General features: G+C 36.4%; 1 non-coding gene across 1 annotated transcript; it reads right to left on the bottom strand.

Moving 5' to 3' along the window:
- Positions 1-6,378: 6,378 nt before the first annotated feature.
- On the bottom strand, positions 6,379-6,485 carry LOC146945180 (small nucleolar RNA R71). Its single transcript, XR_015029406.1, has one exon. It is a non-coding gene; the product is annotated as a small nucleolar RNA R71 (small nucleolar RNA).
- Positions 6,486-21,000: the final 14,515 nt, after the last annotated feature.

Raw genomic sequence — 21,000 nt, 5'->3', positions numbered from 1 at the left:
GGATCCAACTCATTGACCTCTAAATCCTTTCTAATGGTTTCTCTAATGGTTTTCTTAAGTCTTTCTCTACCTCTTTTAACCTGACTCTTCTCCATTTGATCTACTCTTCTAACAACGGCATCTACAGGTCTTCTCTCTACATGTCCAAACCATCTAAACCTATTTTCTGCCAACTTTTCTACTATAGGTGCTACCCCCACTCTCTCTCTAATGGTGTCATTCATAATCCTATCATGTCTAGTCTTACAACTCATCCAGCGCAACATCCTCATCTCCTCATCTCTCTAATAACTGTACACATGACTAGAAAAAATAAAATTTTCATGCTAAATAGAAATGAACTCTGACACTTATAATTTTTTTTAATATTTTCTCACAATTATTTTGTAAATAATTATAAATAAATACAAATGTTGAATTTATTAATATTTGGTGAAAAATATATATAATGTTTAATTATTATAACTTCTACTCATTTTTTTTGGTAACTTTAGAGTCTTAACATCAAATAGAATGAAAGACATACTAACTAGGTTGACACGCCTTTTAAAAAAGAAAAGTAAACATTCCTCTCCTTTTCCCTCTTAAAAGGGATATAACGATTTCGTCTGACCTATTTTCCTACCTATTTTACTCTTTTAAGTTAAGAAACCATTGTTGCAAATAAAAACTAAAAAGTGAGAATCGGGTATTATTTCTCATATTAAAGGGTGTAAAGTTGAATATTCATATGTAATTTTACATAATATTTTAAATAAAAATATATAACTTTCAAATTTCCTAAGAATGTTAAAAGAGTGTGCAAAATAGATTTTTTTTTATGTATGTGGGACATATAACTCACACTTGCACACAACACTCCCTCTCAAGTTTGAGTCCATCTATTCATCATGCTCCCCCTTCAAGTCCATCTATTCATCATGCTCCCCCTTCAAGCGGAAGCTCTTACTTGTATCGTCGTTGCTGGTTTCTAATTGTATGTATGTGGGACATATAACTCACACTTGCACACAACACTCCCTCTCAAGTTTGAGTCCATCTATTCATCATGCTCCCCCTTCAAGCGGAAGCTCTTACTTGTATCGTCGTTGCTGGTTTCTCCGCAAACGGACCGATACTGCTTGTACCGCCGTTGCTGCTTTCTGCGCAAACGGACCGACACTGCTTGTACCGCCGTTGCTGCTTTCTGCGCAAACGGACCGGCTGCCTCGATCGAACCAGACTCTGATACGATACCACTCACTGTTGGGTCACTGGGGGAGCCAAGGGGACCGTCCACATCGAGGCTAGAACAACCACCAGACTCTGATACCACTGTTGGGTCACGAAAGGGGACTGTCCACATCGAGGCTAGAACAACCGCACAAGCAAGAGAGACACCACACTCCCCCTTCAAGCGGAAGCTCTTACTTGTATCGTCGTTGCTAGTTGATGAGTCATAGATTAGTCTAATTTAATGCTTTATTTAATTTAGTTTTATTAAAGATTTAGTTTTATTTTATTGCATTTTATTTCCTTTTAGAATATTTTTCTTTAAATTGTCTTTTATTTTATTTTAGGAACGAATATATGGTGGAAGGTGCCTTGGAGCGAAAGAAAGAGGACTGGAGCAAATACAGCGCAAGAATACGAAGATACGGGACAAAAATATGTTCCCTCATACTCAGAAGCTTGGCACGGCCCGTGCCAACATGTGGCACGGCCGTGCCCGTCTCCAGAACCTGTTTTGCTGCTTTTTCTTCGGGCCCAAGTTACCCTGTTGCAGCTTTACCGTTTTATCCCTTTAGTTGCTTAGTTTCTAAGTCAACTGTAAAGCTATAAATAGAGTAGCTCTCCACCATAAACATTCACCCTTTACTTTGTTTATTTCAAGCATTATTTCAATAAAAAGTCTTTATTTTCCTTTTACTTTCTTTGCAATTTATTTTACTGTTTTTCTCTCTTCTTCCTCCATGTCTACGATGAACATGAGTGAGTAGACTTCTTCGTCTTGGGATTGTTGGGGAGTCTAATGACTCGATCCTAAACAAAACAAGCCTAAACCCTAATTTCTATGTAATCCTAATTTCTAATCTAGATTCACCGTCTTAACGTGGATTAACAATTATCAAACTGTGGAAGCGAAAGCGGAGGGTTTGATAATCGTTAATCCATCATCCCAAACATCAATTCATAAAGCGAGAGCGGAGTCTTGATGTTGGAACAAGTGAATCTAGACAATAATTGTAACGCCCACTTTTTAATTACTTGATTTATTCCTTGTTACTTGATTTATTGGTTTATTTATTGAGCCTAGAAATATATTTATATATATTTATATGAATTATGTGATGAGATGTGAATATTATATGATTTCGTATGATTTTATGTGGTGAGAACATTTATGTGATTTTATATGGTTTATGTGCCGTGATATTTATGTAATGTATTTATGTGAATATATTTGTTATTTGTGAGAGATATATTTAATTTAGAAATAAATAAGATTATGAGGAGTATATGATTTTGTGAAGTTGTTACGTTGGGTGACTTATTTTATTTAATAAATAAAATAAGATATGAAAAATAAAATAAAAATATTAGAATTTGGGCTGTGGTGTGAAAAGAGTATTTTTAGAGGTGTAAAGAGAAATTAGAGTGAGGTTATAAATAGAAGGGGTTAGGTTGAGAAAAGTTTTTAGGCAGAACGTACGTTTTTGGAGAAAAAGGGAGAAAAGTCATAAAAGAGGAGAACAAGAGGGAGGCCATCGATTTTCATCTATAATCAGGTAAGGGTGAGACTAACTTTCAATATTATTAAGAATATGATTCTGAAAAATGGATTTAGCATGATTAGGTTGAGTTTTGTGAGAATTGATGAATTAGGGTTTGAGGGAGTTTGAGGATTAATTGATGAAAGGTTGTTAGATTGATGAAGAGACTGTAATTAGACCTTAGATAATCCCCATAATGATTATCAGAAGTAATTTTGAAGCTAAAACTATGTGATTAGATGAGATGTCGGTGAGTTTAAGAATTAGGGTTGTGAGGTTTTGGAAAACGATTTTTTTGAGTGGTTTAAACTTGAATTTTTCTGTAGAATATGATAGAGCTTAGTGTCAGGAGCGCGTAGACGAAAACGACATCGAAAATGGATCAACGGTTTGAGTTTTACGACCGAAAACGTGAAAGGTAGAAAATCTGAAGTTGTCTGTCGAACTATGAACGTGTCACGATGGAAGCCCAACGTGCCACGATTTTTCCAGAACCGAAACCATTTTTAGGTTGTCCAAACGTGCCACGATGGTACCTCAACGTGCCACGATGTAGTGTTGACTTAAACTATATTTGACCCATTTTTATGCCTCTAAAGGGTTCCTAAGATGTACAGTAAGGCCCCAAATCAATAAGCTTAATGAGAGGGATTTAATTAAGGGTTATAGGAGTAGTTCCTTGCCATAGTGTAACCCACCTTGTGAGTAAGTGATGCTTAGTTGCCTTGATTAGTTTCCTTGCGATCCTTTCGCACATGTAGTCTTGAGATGACCTTGGGATAGGGATGAAAGTTGTTCATGAGATTATAAAGTATTCAGAGAGCTTAAGCTAAGATGATTTTATGTTAGTAGAAGATGATGAATGATAATAATATATGATTAATATGTGATTTATAAAGATGTTTATAATGTTGTTTCTCATTGAATGATAATGCTATTTTATGATGCTAATTATGTGCTGCTATGTTACTATTACTATTGAATTATGATGATTAATGAGACGATTAGTGTGCTAATGCTATATGATTATTATGTGACTTATGTGCGATGTTTATGACGTTGTTGCCTATTGATTGATGTTCATTATTATGCTATTCCTGAGTTATCATGTTGCTGTTAATTGATTATGTTGCATGAGTCTACTTGAGATGTCGTCCAATTTGTTGGAGTCTTTAAGAAGTTGTCCATTTTAATGGAATTGTATAAGATGTTCATGTTGTTGTTCAAGTTGCATTTAGAGTTGTGTTGTTGCATAGTCAGCGATGGGGGCTTAATGCCTGACAGGTCCTTTATGACCATAGCGATGGGGGCTTAATGCCCGATAGGTCCAATTATGACCTTAGTGAAGGGGGCTTAATGCCCGACAGGTCCAATTATGACCTTAGCGAAGGGGGCTTAATGCCCTGGTGGTACCACATGCATGTTGAAGTTGTCTAAGTTGTTGCGAAGTTGTCTAAGTTGTTGTTGAAATTGTCTAAGTTGATGTTGAAGTTGTCTAAGTTGTTGCGAATTTGTCTAAGTTGTTGCGAAGTTGTCTAAGTTGTTGTCGAAGTTGTCTAAGTTGTTGTTGAAGTTGTTGTTGCATTGCAGAGTCGTCGTAACTTATATTTAATGAGGATCTAACGATTTGATGATGATGGTTGTTTATGCTTTGATTATGTTTTGATGATGATAGTTGTTTATGTTTTGATGATGATGTTTGATGATGATAGTTGTTTATGTTTTGATTATGTTTTGATGATGATGTTTGATTATGTTTTGATGATGATGTTTGATGATGACAGTTGTTTATGTTTTGATGATGATGTTTGATGATGATAGTTGTTTATGTTTTGATGATGATAGTTGTTTATGTTTTGATGATGATGTTTGATTATGTTTTGATGATGATGTTTGATGATGATGTTGTTTATGATTGATGATGATAATAATATGATACTAAATGAATATTAATGATGATGTTATGATGTCTTGAGTTGTTAAATATATGATGATACTTGGTTATGATTTAAAGGTGATTTTGCTTATGAATTAAGAATGATATTTGTTTACGAACTAATGATGATATATGATGATAATAATTAATTATGATTTGTTAAGATGCTAAGTGATAAATGTTTAATATGTTAGAGATGTCTTACGTTGTTAAATGCATTTTGATGAATTATATGCTTAATTTGTTGACTGTGAAATCTCACCCCTTCTGCGTATATGTTGCCTCGACCGTGGGTAATGTGCAGGTATTAAAGATTAGAAGTGTTCGTGAGAGGACTCCTCACTTGTGTCTAGGTGCTCTGATACGTAACGGGATGGGGCTTGCTTTCTTATCTATTCCTTACGTGTCTTTATGAACTTTTTACGAATAAGTATTGAATCAAATTATGAGATTTTCTGATAAGGCCTGCGTGCCAAGACTTTGTTCATGTTGAACTATTTCCGCTGCGTATTTCCATACTTTTATGATGTTGAACCTGGAAGGATATTTATTAATATCTATTTTATGACTTAAAAGTAGTATGTGACATTCCGTTTATGAATTAAATACTCTGATTTTAAATGAAATTTTCAAGTTGGGAAAACGGGGTGTTACAATAATTGCAAAACAGTGAAATAGTCTTTGCAATTATTGAGACAAAGAGTAGTTTCAATCCTCTATGCATCTTCTAGTAATCATGTCAGCGAAATAGGCTTGGTTGCTAGAAGTAAACTCTCACCGGACTTTCATCGGAAAGGTGAGGGGCTAAGGGAAACCGGTCTTTAGAAATTAGTGTGTAAACCATGAAATTAGATGTTTAGGTCTTGTCTAGTGAAGGATTTGTCATTATGATGAACCAATGATCCCGAGGCTTTTTATTAATATTGTTTTTACCTTCAGCAATCAAAACCCCTTTTTACTAAACTTTCTCTCCCTCTAATCATTCACTAAAGATTAATTAAGTTGAACAACTCCCTAGCGGAACGATACTTTTACTTACTACTATTACTTCGATAGGCCGTGCACTTGCGGTTTGGCTCTATCAAGTTTTTGGCGCCGTTGCCGGGGAGTTAACAAATTTAATTAGCTTTTTCTTAGTGATTAGAATTCTCTCTTCTTCTTTCTCTTTTCTCTTTCTTTTTATTTTTAGCCTTTTATTTTTCCGTTATCGTTAACTTTTTGGGTTCTCAATTTTTTATGCGGAAAACCAGAAATTGAGTTGTAATAATCAACGAGATCGAAAGGTATTTGCATAAACGAAAGAGAGACGCACAAAATAACACCGCCATGGCCAATCGCACTCTCAAAGAGTATGCAACGCCGTCTACGGCTGAGCCACAAGCTGTTATTGTGTACCCAACGGTTGAGGATGACAACTTCGAAATTAAGCCTGCCCTACTTAACCTGGTGCAACAAAACCAATTCTCGGGATCCCCCACTGAGGATCCCAATCTTCACATCTCTGTTTTCCTACGAATTAGTGGAACCATGAAGGAGAACCAAGAGGCCGTAAGACTTCATCTTTTTCCCTTTTCCTTAAGGGATAGAGCTAGCGCTTGGTTCCATTCCCTCGAAGTCGGTTCCATTACCTCATGGGATCAGATGAGGCAAGCATTCCTTGCCCGTTTCTTTCCACCATCTAAAACCGCTAAACTTAGAGACCAAATCACGAGGTTCAACCAAAAAGATGGGGAATCTCTCTATGATGCGTGGGAGCGTTTCAAAGAAATGCTAAGACTTTGTCCCCACCATGGCCTAGAGAAGTGGCTTATAGTCCACACTTTTTATAATGGCTTGTCTTATACCACTAAGATGTCTGTTGATGCAGCTGCAGGTGGAGCACTTATGAACAAGAACTACACGGAGGCGTATGCCCTGATTGAAGACATGGCTCAAAATCATTACAAATGGACCGACGAGAGAGCCATCACTAGTTCTTCACCCTCCAAAAAGGAGGCGGGTATGTACGAAGTCTCTAACTATGACCACCTTGCTTCTAAAATTGATACACTAACTGAAAAACTTGAAAAACTCAATGTTAGTGCTATCAATTCTGCTTCTACTCCTTCTTGTGAAATATGTGGTATAACTGGTCATGCTGGTGTTGATTGCCAACTAGATAGTGCTATTAATGGTGTTGAGCAAATGAATTATGCTCAATACAGCCAGGGGATGCGACAAAATCAAAATTTTTATAAAAACCAAAATCCCTATGGACAAGTAGCACCACCCGGTTATGCAAACAACCAAAGATTCACTCAGAAATCCAATTTGGAAATTTTGTTGGAAAATTCTATTGCCAACCAAACCAAACAACTTCAAGAACTTAAAAACCAAACCGGATTTCTGAATGATTCTCTTTCCAAGCTCAATACCAAGGTTGATTCTATTGCTACTCACTCTAAAATGCTTGAAACTCAAATCGCTCAAATAGCCCAACAAGTGGCTACCTCTTCCCAAACACCGGGAGTCTTTCCTGGTCAAACCGAAGCCAATCCCAAAGCCCAAGTTAATGTCATATCTTTTGGGGGTAGTAAGTTAGGCGAGACTTTTGCTAAGGTTAAAAACATTGGGAAAGAAAGTGTCAAGCCTTTAGGTGATAAAATTGTGATAGAAGAAGCAAAACCACTTGAAGAAAACAAAACTACATCCCCCTTAAATCTTGATAAGCTTAAACTAGAGGGTAAGTTTGAAAAATTTGTTAACATACTTAGGAAGATTTGCATTAAACTTCCCTTTGCTGAAGCTTTGTCTAGGATGCCTCTATATGCCAAGTTTTTAAAGGAAATTTTTTCAAAGAAAACGGCTATAGAGCATAATGAGACAATAGCCTTAGCCAAGGAAACTAGTGCAATTATTCAAGAAGCACCCCCTAAGCTTAGAGATCCAGGTAGCTTTGCCATACCATGTGAAATTGGGAATGAAACCATAAACAAAGCCTTATGTGACTTAGGAGCTAGTGTTAGTTTGCTGCCTTTGTCTCTTCTCAAAAGGATAGGGATAGGAGAATTGAAACCTACCGAAATAGAGTTGAAGCTAGCTGATCGTTCTACCATGAAACTTGTAGGGTTTGTCGAGGACATACCCGTTAAGATAGAAGGGATATATATCCCAACTCATTTTGTAGTCGTTGACATTGCGGAGGACGAAGACGTCCCCATAATCCTAGGTAGACCTTTCCTAGCCACTGCGGGAGCTCTTATAGATGTCAAGAACGGTAAGATAGTCTTTCAAGTGAGTGATAAGATGGTAGGATTTGAGTTGGAAAATGTTATGAAAGGTCCCGCTCTTTACTCTTGTTGTATGTTTAACGATCATGTTGTGAAAGAACGTTTTATAGCGTCATCTACACAATATGATATCTTTGATCCATTCTAAGGACTCTTTCTAACCGTCAAGCTAATGACATTAAAAGAGCGCTTCGTGGGAGGCAACCCACGCATTTAATCGCTTTTGTTTTGTTTTTCTTTGTTTTCAGTTGTTTTGTAGGTAATTGTCCAAGTATGATTCGAAAAAAATCAAGAAATTGAAAAATTCTGAAGCCCCCAGGACCAGAAAGGTGGCACGGCCCGTGCTAGGTATGGCACAGCCGTGCCAAGTTTTTAAGAAAAAAATGATGGTTGAAGTCAGAAAGATGGCACGGCCCGTGCCAATAGGTGGCACGGCCGTGCCCGACCTCTACACCCCATATATACACAAATTTTTCTTTCTTCTTCCTCATTCACAAACAACAACCCTCTCTCTACCTTCAACCTTCTCTCCAAACCTCCATAACCTCCAAACCTTCAAACCCTCATATCTCCCTCAAATCTTAACCAAATCACTCAATTCTTTCACCAATCAATCACAAACTTCTTCCTAATCATAAACCACCAATCAAAAACATCTTTCATCCATCCAAACCCATAATTCACCAAAACCCTAATCTTTCAAAACCTAAACCAAACACCACAAACCCTTAACCAATCTCCACATCCAAACCAACAAACCTTCCTTAAACATCAACCCCAACCCTAAACCAATCCTTTCCACCAAAAATCTTCCCAAACCCTAAAACTTCAAACCAATTCCAACAAGGGTCAATGGATTCAAGAAGAAGTGGTAAGGAACCAGCAAGCTCTCAAGGAGGACCTCCCCCAAAGAAGCAAGCACAAGTGAAGAATCATGGAATCCAGTTCAAAAACAACAAGCAAAGGGACAGGTATAAAATTCTAATCTCTAAACACTTGCATCCTTCTCGTTATCCTGATCCCAATACTTTGGATGCGCTAGAGCTTTTTGATGATGTTTCTAGGTTGATAGGAAAATTAGGTTAGACTGATTTGCTGAAACCTATGCGGGGTTATGAAAATTTCACTTATGAATTTTTAAGCTCAATTGTTTTCACTAAAGATAAGTTGGATTTTGATAACCCTAACCATAGAGTTGTTTTCCGGTTGATGAATATTGATTATGACATGTCACTTCAGCACTTTTGTGAGGCCTTAGGTTTTGCAAATGAAGGATATATTCATGATCATTGGGATCCTAGCCTAAAACCGGATAACTATGACCCAGTTGCCTTTTAGACACGTATCACCGGCGTTTCCAACTATGTTCCTAGAGCCAGCAAGGCTAGTAACATCCACAACCCGGTTCTTAGGTACCTTCAGAGAGTAATGGCTTGTACCATTTGGGGTAGAAAAGAAGTAGGAACATGTAGGACGGATGAAATCTTTATGCTTTGGGCTATGCTTACTAATAATCCCGTGAATACTTGTTTTTACATGCTTGACTACCTTGCTTCAATAGGAACTAAGCCTAATCTTGTAGCTGACATAGTAGTAGGGGGTGTTATCACATTCATTGCTAGGAAGTTTGGAGTGAGCGAGGAGGAAGGGATAAATGAAATTCAGGGCAACAATAGGCTTAACATAGAGACATTAATCTCTATGAAATTCATTACACATCATCCACCAATGCAATATGCCCTTAAACTCAATGTGCCTATTCTGTTTTTGCTTCCTAACCCATCTCGGACTAACACCGAGGTGGAGGAGAATTGGTTGTATGTTGATAATGAACAGGTACATGAGCAACATGACGAAGGAGAAGGTGCTAACTTGCACCCTGAGGAGGAGCACCATGACCATGATGCCGGAGAGCTCAATGATGATGAAAGATGGGCATGGATGCGAACCGAGGTAGAGAGGATAAGCACCGAGCAACAAAGGCAAGGTGTAGAACTTTTGGGGCTGAGAAATGATGTCCAAAGGGGCAACCGCTTGTCGGAAGAAAACAATGAAATGCTCCGAAGAATGATGCACCAATTCAATCTCCAAGGTCCTCCTTATGGACCTCAATAAAATGTGAGCTTTCCTCTTCCTCTCTTCCCTTCTATCTTCCCTTCTCTCTTCTCTCTCTCTCTCTACTACTCTTCTTCTACTTCTTCTTTCTTCTTCTTCTACTTCTTCTTCTTCTCTTTTAATTTCTTTTCTTTTTGAATCATTGAGGACAATGCTTCCCTTAAGTGTGTGTGTGTGTGTGTGGGGGGGGGGGGGGGGGGGGGCCTAATAAGGTGTCTAGAGTCGTAGTGTCCAAACTCCCTTGAACTTTATTCTTTTGTTTTGTTTTTATAGTGAAAGGCATGACTAGTAGCTTGTTTTTAATGTAAAAAATGGCATAAAATTTTTTGTTTTGTCTCTTGTTTAAAAGGTTGCTTCTTGTACATGAAAGTAGTTTCTTGTGTTTCTTATGTTCTTGCTATACCCATGTCTTGTTTTATTGTGAAATTCTCCAATGAGAAAAGCACCCGGTTGCAATCCTTGAGCAAATGTATGAATAAGTATTTTAAGGAACACGTTCTATCTTTAGTGTTAACTTAGACCCTTTAAAGTCTTAAGAGTAAAAGTAGTATAAGTTTGTGTGGGAAATTAATCAAATGTTCTTAATTGTTATATCCTTAATTGTTAAAAGTTAAATGGGGCAGGAGAATGGCACCAACATGTGGGGGAAAGGATAATCCCTAACTTCCTAATTGTGGTGGTGACTCCCTAATTTGAACTTAAAGTGAAACAAATTCATCAATGCTAGGGGGAAAGGACAATTACATCCAAAAAGACTTCCTATGCGGAGATGAAATAAATAAAATTTTGCAGCGCTGCTTAGGGTGATTTTGAATCTAGGGGGAAAGGACAATTACATCCGAGAAGACTTCCTACGAGGATAGATAGCCCCTAAGCATCTGCAGCCCCTTGTGCTTAATTGTTAATCTAATCTGATTTTAACTTAAATTCCCATCACTCTTATATGAAATGAAGAAAGGACTTTTCTCGGTTACTTTAGCATTAAGGATAGAACCTATTCCTCATAATATCTGTCTTATACAGGAGCAAGAAAAGGGTTGGACTGCACACACACACACACACTTGAGACTTGATGTTGGGTAGAATAGGTTCATGAGAAGTATTTGAAATTGTAATTAGTGTACTTGAAGCAAAGCCTTTCTTTTGAGACATGTGTTCTTAATATTGCCATGAATAAATCTTTTGTTGCTGCTATGTCTGTTGCCTTTTGCTTGAGGACAAGCAAGGATTCAAGTGTGGGGGAGTTTGATGAGTCATAGATTAGTCTAATTTAATGCTTTATTTAATTTAGTTTTATTAAAGATTTAGTTTTATTTTATTGCATTTTATTTCCTTTTAGAATATTTTACTTTAAATTGTCTTTTATTTTATTTTAGGAACGAATATATGGTGGAAGGTGCCTTGGAGCGAAAGAAAGAGGACTGGAGCAAATACAGCGCAAGAATACAAAGATACGGGACAAAAATATGTTCCCTCATACTCAGAAGCTTGGCACGGCCCGTGCCAACATGTGGCACGGCCGTGCCCGTCTCCAGAACCTGTTTTGCTGCTTTTTCTTCGGGCCCAAGTTACCCTGTTGCAGCTTTACCGTTTTATCCCTTTAGTTGCTTAGTTTCTAAGTCAATTGTAAAGCTATAAATAGAGTAGCTCTCCACCATAAACATTCACCCTTTACTTTGTTTATTTCAAGCATTATTTCAATAAAAAGTCTTTATTTTCCTTTTACTTTCTTTGCAATTTATTTTACTGTTTTTCTCTCTTCTTCCCCCATGTCTACGATGAACATGAGTGAGTAGACTTCTTCGTCTTGGGATTGTTGGGGAGTCTAATGACTCGATCCTAAACAAAACAAGCCTAAACCCTAATTTCTATGTAATCCTAATTTCAAATCTAGATTCACCGTCTTAACGTGGATTAACAATTATCAAACTGTGGAAGCGAAAGCGGAGGGTTTGATAATCGTTAATCCATCATCCCAAACATCAATTCATAAAGCGAGAGCGGAGTCTTGATGTTGGAACAAGTGAATCTAGACAATAATTGCAAAACAGTGAAATAGTCTTTGCAATTATTGAGACAAAGAGTAGTTTCAATCCTCTATGCATCTTCTAGTAATCATGTCAGCGAAATAGGCTTGGTTGCTAGAAGTAAACTCTCACCGGACTTTCATCGGAAAGGTGAGGGGCTAAGGGAAACCGATGTTTAGAAATTAGTGTGTAAACCATGAAATTAGATGTTTAGGTCTTGTCTAGTGAAGGATTTGTCATTATGATGAACCAATGATCCCGAGGCTTTTTATTAATATTGTTTTTACCTTCAGCAATCAAAACCCCTTTTTACTAAACTTTCTCTCCCTCTAATCATTCACTAAAGGTTAATTAAGTTGAACAACTCCCTAGCGGAACGATACTTTTACTTACTACTATTACTTCGATAGGCCGTGCACTTGCGGTTTGGCTCTATCACTAGTTTCTCCGCAAACGGACCGACACTGCTTGTACCGCCGTTGCTGCTTTCTGCGCAAACGGACCGGCTGCCTCGATCGAACCAGACTCTGATACCACTGTTGGGTCACTGGGGGAGCCAAGGGGACCGTCCACTTGCCTCGATCGAATCGTCGTTTCTAGTTTCTCCGCAAACGGACCGACACTGCTTGTACCGCCGTTGCTGCTTTCTGCGCAAACGGATCAGCTGCCTCGATCGAACCAGACTCTGATACCACTGTTGGGTCACTGGGGGAGCCAAGGGGACCGTCCACATGCCTCAATCGAACCAGACTCTGATACCACTGTTGGGTCTGTAACACCCATACTAGACGTATCTAGAAAGTCTAGCACGTGCGTTGAATTTAGTATTGGATACATTAAAATATACAACATAAAAACTTCGAATGAATTTATATACAACAAAACGCGTTCGTACATTATCAATACATTATATCTTATCTACCATAAAATAAATACATCCTTGAGATCCATATTCTTCATGCTTCGAGTACGAACGAGCTCTTGCTGAAAAATCCATCCGCCTACTACCTTGACGTCCAACCTGATATCTGAAACAAATAAGGATTGGGATGAGACATAATGTCTCAGTGAGTTCCCCTAAATCCTAGGCTATAGGTAACCTCAGGGGAAACCTACGGTCACCACGTGTCTACGATACAACCTGACGGTTGATTATACGTGTGTGGTCATGCTTTCCTAGACGGTAGTGCATGCTAGACCCGTCATAGGCTTATCTCACTTGTTATAGGTTTCTCTTCCTATACGTGTCATGGCGGTCGAGGGGGAATCTAGAACCGCATTGCCAAGATACGCTCTACGTATCAAGGCCTAAACATATCATGATCATGGCACGATTCTAAACCGGACGATTAGGGGAAACCTAAGATCGTCATCGGTATCATGTTCTTTACTTGCTCTATTCCATGACTTGTACTTGTCTTATGGCACCTAGTGCTCTTGTTCTTAACTTAGACATGCTTGAAATCATTCTTGCAATACATAAACATAAGTATAATGTAAACTACATGATCGTACGTAAGTTCATTCATTATTATGTTAGCGTTGAACAAACAATCATTATCTTGGTTCATTTTACGGAAAGTCCCGGGTGGAGTAACCCCGAGAACAATCCCATCATGACCGATGTACGTACATCGGACTCCCTCGGTGTCGTGTGGGTCCCTTGCGGCTTGAACCGTTCCCCTTAGGTCGAGAACCTCCTGTATCCCCCTGGCGTGGATAACAAGAGACACGAGCACCTACGTCTTGTTTACTCAGTGACATGCGGGTCCCTTACGGCTTAAATCGTTCTCATCATGAGAACCCCTTGTATCCCCCTGATGTGGATAGCAAGAGACATGTCACCTACACTTATTAATCATGGTCTTGTCGTTCATAAATGTTAAACCTATTATACATACATGTTTACCTCGGATCCTTGATCAATCCGATTAGCGGTAAGTCTAACTTGTTCATGCTTGTGAATTCTTAATCATGGTGGAGTGATTAACAAATCAAACCACGACCTAACATGCTTGCTAACGTATTCTTATTCTTAATCATGTGCGAAGATATATACCTCGCGTCTTATCATCTAGGGATACTTGCTAACTAGCTAGTTCTCGACGACTATGTCGAGGCTCTAGTTTCCCCTTTGCTTAATGGATAAGTTACTACCCCATTCAGGACATGATTCTCTCTCATGTTATGCTTTGCTACCTTATTAAATACTTGCTTCATCTTACAAGAGTTTTACTTGGAAAACCTATGCCTTGGGGTTTAGTTATGAAGGATTTACATTTATAAAAGATTACATGAGCTAAAGCCGAACCGGAGCACGACTAAAATACGAAAAGAGCAAACAGGGCAGCAGCCCATGTTTACTCGCCAAGCTACTCGCCTAGGTGAGCTTGGTGGCGAGCAAACACCATTCCCTGCTGCTCTTACTCGCCTAGGCGAGCTCCATGCTCGCCGTGGCGAGTTGGTGCAGTCCAGCACCTTCAAAAATGTTGTTTTGAGCCAAAAATCATCACCACTAAGTGTCCCAAGGCATATAGCATCTCTAGTGATCATAGAAACCTGAAAACAGTCTGGAAGCAAGCATCCACAAGCATAGCAAGCATAACAATGAAAAGGGCAACTATACACTAAATAAAAACCCTAGAAGTTCATGTTATTCATATTAACTATCATGGCATAAACATGTTCCCAAAAGGTGGGAAAACTATCTATGGAACTCACCTCATAACAAACTTGACAATCCTTCAAGCATTAAGCTCTAGCAACAAAACCCTAGCTTGATTCTCTTGCAATCTTAGCTTGAGCCATTCAATCTTGTTGTTTTCTTGCAAGCTAAGACTCCTTGATCCCTATCCATGAACAAACCATTATTTGAACCATCTTTGAGCTTACCCACAAACAAACCCTAACTTGCCTCCTTGCTTCCAAAGCTCCAAGAATCACAATCCCCACTCTAATCATCATCTTGATCATGAAAGAACCACTTCTTAATTACCTTCATGTCTCAATTCCCAACTTACCAAAACCCTAGTTTTCCAATCACTTCTTCAAGAGGAAAAATAGAAGAAATCAAACATAATACATACTTCCTTAATCTTAAATGACCATAAAGGAACAAGTTTGGAAGCTTACCATGTGAGGATGAAGTGTCATGAAAGATTGGTGAAGAGAGAAAGAGAGAGAGTGGCGTGAGAGATGAAAGGAAATGAGAGATTCCAACAAATCCTAGCTTGCATACTTCTCCATGATCTTGAAGAAACATAGGTTAAAGCCTTTCCTTGAGGGAAGAAGATTTGATGAATTTGTGAAGTGGGGAGAGAAGAGAAAAGGCCGATGGAGAAGAGAGAAGGAAGAGAAGCTTATGCCAAAACCTAGAGAGAGAAACACAAAGAGAAAATGAGATATTTTGGCCCCAACTTGCTTAAATATCTCTTTTGCGTGAAATTACCAAATTACCCTTGCCTTGCACGTGTTTAAAACGACTCTGATACTTTTCCCGTAAAAAGCTGACATCTCATAAAATATTTTCCATTAACTTACCTTCCATGAATTAAATTCATCTGACACGGTCAACGGGTAATATACCGATACTGTCATGCGTAGGCATGGCAATGGGGCGGGGTGGGGACGGGTTTTACCTTCCCCATCCCCATACCCTATTCTTATATATTTACCCGTTACCCTACCCATACCCAACGGGGATGAGAAATCGAACCCCATCCCCGTCCCCAACGGGTTCGGGGATCCCATCCCCATCCCCGTACCCGCAGTGAAATATTTTTTAATAAAAAAAGATTTTTTTTCCAACCCCAATGGCAATTTTGTAAAACATTATGTTCCCTTTAACATTTCCTTAACATAATGATTTGGTTGCTCCTTTAAAAATCAAAGGCAATTTTTATAACATGGAAATTATTAAACCAAATAACATAACATGATCTAGGATTGTGTTTCTATTTATATAAAAAGGGGTAAAAAAAATAATTTTTTACATTTGGGACGGGTATGGGTATGGGTTCGGGGTGGGTACATAAAACCCCGTTACACGTCCCATACCCGTGTTTTGAGATCGGGGAAAACCCAAACCCATACCCAAACCCAGTCAAAGCGGGGAAAACCCGTCAAATCGGGGTGGGTTTGGGCAGGTACCCATGGGGACGGGTATTGTTGCCATGTCTGGTCATGCGGGATATTACAGGGTCACTGGGGGAGCCCAGGGGACCGTCCACATCGAGGCTAGAACAACCGCACAAGCAAGAGAGACACCACACTCTTACCCAAAACCTTAAGGCATTGGGTTTATGGGTCCTCTTACGTATAAGGTGTTCAACCTTTAGTTTTCTATCCGATGTGGGACATATAACTCACACTTGCACACAACAAATTAGGGGTATGTTTAAAAAAATGCATCTAGTAATTTGAAAAAAGGTTTATATTTATGGACAAATTTTTAGCCAAATGGTGCTTATTTATAGGGACAAAGGGAGTGCATTTCAATAATCTATAACTACTCCACTAACTATAATTAATAATAATATTTTAGTAAATGATATATATTTTATCATTACATTTAACATTATTAAAATCTATCAAAAATATAACATTGTTAATCATTTTCTTAATAATTATATAAAACTATGACATCATAGGGAGTACTTTTAAAATTCGTTTTGAACTCTAGAGAGCGAGGGAGATGAGAAGTTTTTACCATTCCTCTTCTACATCATTTGTTTGATACCATTACTGCTTATCTTTCTTTTTTCCAATTTTTTCCTTATTGAACAAACCAGAACCAAAATAGGTGAAGTTTAAGTTGTAATCACAACTTGTTGAAATAAGTCATTAGATTCCTCAAAATGATGAGTTTGGCAATTTAGGTTCATCTTTAACAATTGTCATGCAAAGTATAACTTGAAATGTTCACGTACATCATCAACATAATTTTTCTTGCATCTTCCATGATGTCGGGGTCTAAGCTGCAACTTTTCTTTCTTGTAGCATCATGCAAATGTTTGAACTCTTCCATTAATCTTTGACCATCAATTTATTAACTGTACACACTTTCTTTTATAAATGAACACGATGTTTATTGTAGCTATTTATAAAGGGTTAAATAAGTTTTTCGTCCTTATAAATATAACGAATTTTGATTTTAGTCCCGAAAAAATTAAAATGAATGTTTTCATCCTCACAAAAAAAATATATTCTGTTTTTGATCTTTAATGGGCATTTTATGTTCATGTGAATGTCAAGATTATAACACTTTTATGTTCAAATTGTATTCATATTATGTTCGTTTATTATGTTCAACCTTCATATATTCATATTATGTTCAAAAAATGTCAAAATTATATCTATTAGGGACCAAAAATAAAACAAAAAAATTTGTGAGGATGGAAATATCTCATTTTATTTTTTAGGGACTAAAATCAAATTTTGATATATTTATAGAGACAAAAAACTTATTTAACCCATTTATAAAAGAACAATATAGTATTCCTAACATTTATAAAGAACGTTGTATTTTTTAAAATGGTAGTATCAATAATAAACCAATCATAAGATATTTATCAAGAAAAAACAAATGATAAAATAAAATTGTTTTGAAATAAAACAAAATATTTTCCAAAACAAAGTGAAATTAGTCACTATCAACTGGTTCTTTTTTGTATTCAAAACTAGTTGTCTATTTACTCCCTCCAATTTACTCGCTTTTATTTATTTATTTTCTTTCTATTTTATGTTTCAATAAGTTTAATTATAGTTGCCTAATTGAAACGACAACTTCTGTAAAGACGATCTTACTTATTACTTTATTACTTAAAAACGTTTTGGCGCACTTGCTAAATCTAGTCATTTGCGGAAACAAAGGATGATTCACATTATATCTTCGTTTCGATGCATGTGTCAAAATGACATTAGTTAGATTCATTCCATTGATATTATTCCTAACTACATCTCCACGAGTTTCGTCCTAATCAAGAAAGGGAGGATATATATATATATTTTTATTGTCAATAGAGAAAAGTATTGTTCTTTAATTTGTAGCAATAAATTTATTAAAGAGGAAAAGCTTAAATAGAATAAATTAAAGGTGTACTAGAAAGAGTTGATAATTAACATTTCACACGTAAAGAACTTTAAAGGATCAATTACAATACTACTAGACTTTAGACCCGTGCGTCGCACGGGTCATTTCGACTATAATATATAAGAATAAGTAATGGTAAAAAAGATCCTAAAATAAATAAAAGATGAAGAGTATTATACATTTTACTTACGCAAGTTCAAAAAATAAAGAAGTATGAGATGAAATGAAATCGTTTAGTTGAAACAAACGAATATTAAAAAATAAAAATTAGGCAACAACATGGATCTAAAATTCTATTTCCAATCCTTCACATATCAAAATTACAATTGGTTCACTTCATTGTAATCATTTAAACTTAATTAAAAAATTTGCAAGTGCAAATAGAATCGACATTATACAAATTGGTCACTACTTGATTCCAAAAACCTATGTTACATGAAAACCACTCATAACTAAATAACAATAATAAACCTTCAAAACAAAAATCAACTATTCTCAAAGGACCCAAAAAAAAACATTTTTAGCCTTCAAAATCACAATTCCTCTTGTTGTATTGTTTTTGTGTCAAAAGCACCATAAGTTGAATAGTAGGCCCATGCACAGGACTTTCCTCATATAAGACAAAAACACCAGTTTTCTGTAGGCTGAGAAAAAAAATCAAATATCCTTAACTTTCAATAACGCTTAGAAACAACTGAAACTTTTGCATTATCTCAATCCACAAACAAAATAGAAGACCTTTATATTTCCTTTAGGCACCTTAAGGAATTCTATGTAAATTGTTTTCCTGTAATGAAATGCTAAACACAGTGAGCAAAAAAGAAGAATTAACAACAATATTTGTTTTATTTAGCTTACAATTTTTTAAACTAATCAACAAAAATTTTGCATTATATCCTCCAAAATATCAAGAATTTTTCAAAGGGATCATTCTATTTGTATGGCTATGATGAGAACTGATGTGTGTCCATGAAGACCAGCTCTACGGATAAGTGTTATCTATAGAACTGGTATTGCCATTCATAAAGCCTCTAATAAAAAATAAATAGATTAAAAAAATGTTATTATGACTATAAAACAACAAATCAGCAAAGCAGTTTAGAAAAGAGTGAAGACAATAAAGAGGATTATCAAGATAAATAAATCTCAAAAATATTATTTGAATATAAAACAATGAAAGATTATGTTATAGTTAACATTCACACATGCAGCTAAATGCCTGATTCATATTCATACCCTCTGTCGAAGCATGTCCTACGTTTTATACACTAAATATATTATGTTGTCACATTTCCATCGATTGATAAGAACTTACAGGTATAAATTAAGATAAAGAAGGCATCAAATGTTAACAACTAAAAAGTGTAGCATCTAAGAAAAACGAATGCATACTTACGTTTAATTGAAAGAAAATGAACACGGAAAAAGATCATAACATCGACATCGTAGTAAAACTGCAACAATGGAGAATTGGAGAAATTGTAAAATCAAGATTAAGAAAATAAGATACAGATGCAGTGAAAAAAGAAAGTCCAAATTGGGAAGAGAATAAAATCCGGATGCTTAGATTAAAATTATGAAGAGAATTTAGCAAGACTGATACTTCATTACATTGAAAACCAAAAACTGAAGAATCAAATGTTTGATTCAACAACTGAAAATAAAGCAAAAAGATGGAGCAGCAAACACTCCATTATATGAATCTGGATTATTAACCAAAGGACCTGTTGCATCAATACAGTGAAAATAAAAAGTGTTACAAAACATCTTTAAGCATGAAAACATACGCAAAAATCAGACCATAGCATCAGACATACCAGTTAAGCAGTGATACGACAACAACATTTCAATATTACCACTTGATATTCTGAAGGGAGAAATTCTCTGAATGAATGATTGAAGGGATAAATAAGGATGTGTTTTATTCAATTCTGTATGGTACGCATTTATAGTGAGAAGGAGAATTGATATGTGAAAGTGCTTTGGAAGATTTGATACGTGAAAGTACTTTGGAAACAGCTAAATTTGTGGGGAGTTGGAGTCTGGGTCGTGGTTAATATTAGAAGGGAATTTGAATTTTGCAATCGCAAAAATGGGAAGCCTAACAAATTCTGATTAAATCATCCCTTAATTAATGCACACGAATTGGAAAAGCTGCAACACACATATAGGAATTTGTTAGGTTTTTTTTTTTTTGAAGGAGGGAATTTGTTAGGAGCGAAAATAGGATTGAATTGGATTTAGGAGTGAGCCGTAAATAATAGATAGGGCCGATTTGTTTTGTTCAAGAAAATAGGAGATTAGGTGTGATGTGGCCGATTTGTTTCAACAAAAAAAATATGGTTAATAGGGAAATAGGAGATTAGGTGGAAATAGGAGATTAGGTCTGATCTGTTTCAACAAAAAAATAGGGTTAATAGGGAAATAGGAGATTAGGTCCAATTTGTTTCAACAAAAAAATAGGGTTAATAGGGTTAAACAAATCGGAATTAAGCTTTAGGGTTAAAACAGTAAATTTAATCAATAGGGTTTAGGTTAAAATTAGGGCTAAAATTAGCTTACGGGTTAACTTTTATAGATAAATAGATCTAACAGCAGTAACTCAATTATAATTGAAAATTCTCAACAAAAACAAAAATATACTCCATGTAGTAGCAGAAATCGATTTCTTTCAAAAAGTTATCGGTATATCAAAGTTAACATAAATCCAAAACACAATTAATAATAATAAGAAGAAAACAAAAATCAAACTACTTCAATTAGAAGCAAAAAAAAATCGATTCAAATCTACTTACCAATCTATTCCTCC

The sequence above is a fragment of the Medicago sativa genome, chromosome 2 (genome assembly GCF_051527215.1).
Source record: "Medicago sativa cultivar Bolivia chromosome 2, Bolivia_mono, whole genome shotgun sequence".
Classification (NCBI taxonomy): Eukaryota; Viridiplantae; Streptophyta; class Magnoliopsida; order Fabales; family Fabaceae; genus Medicago; species Medicago sativa.
The sequence above is the reverse complement of the archived record's forward strand: the minus strand, read 5'-3'. Positions and strand labels throughout refer to the sequence as shown.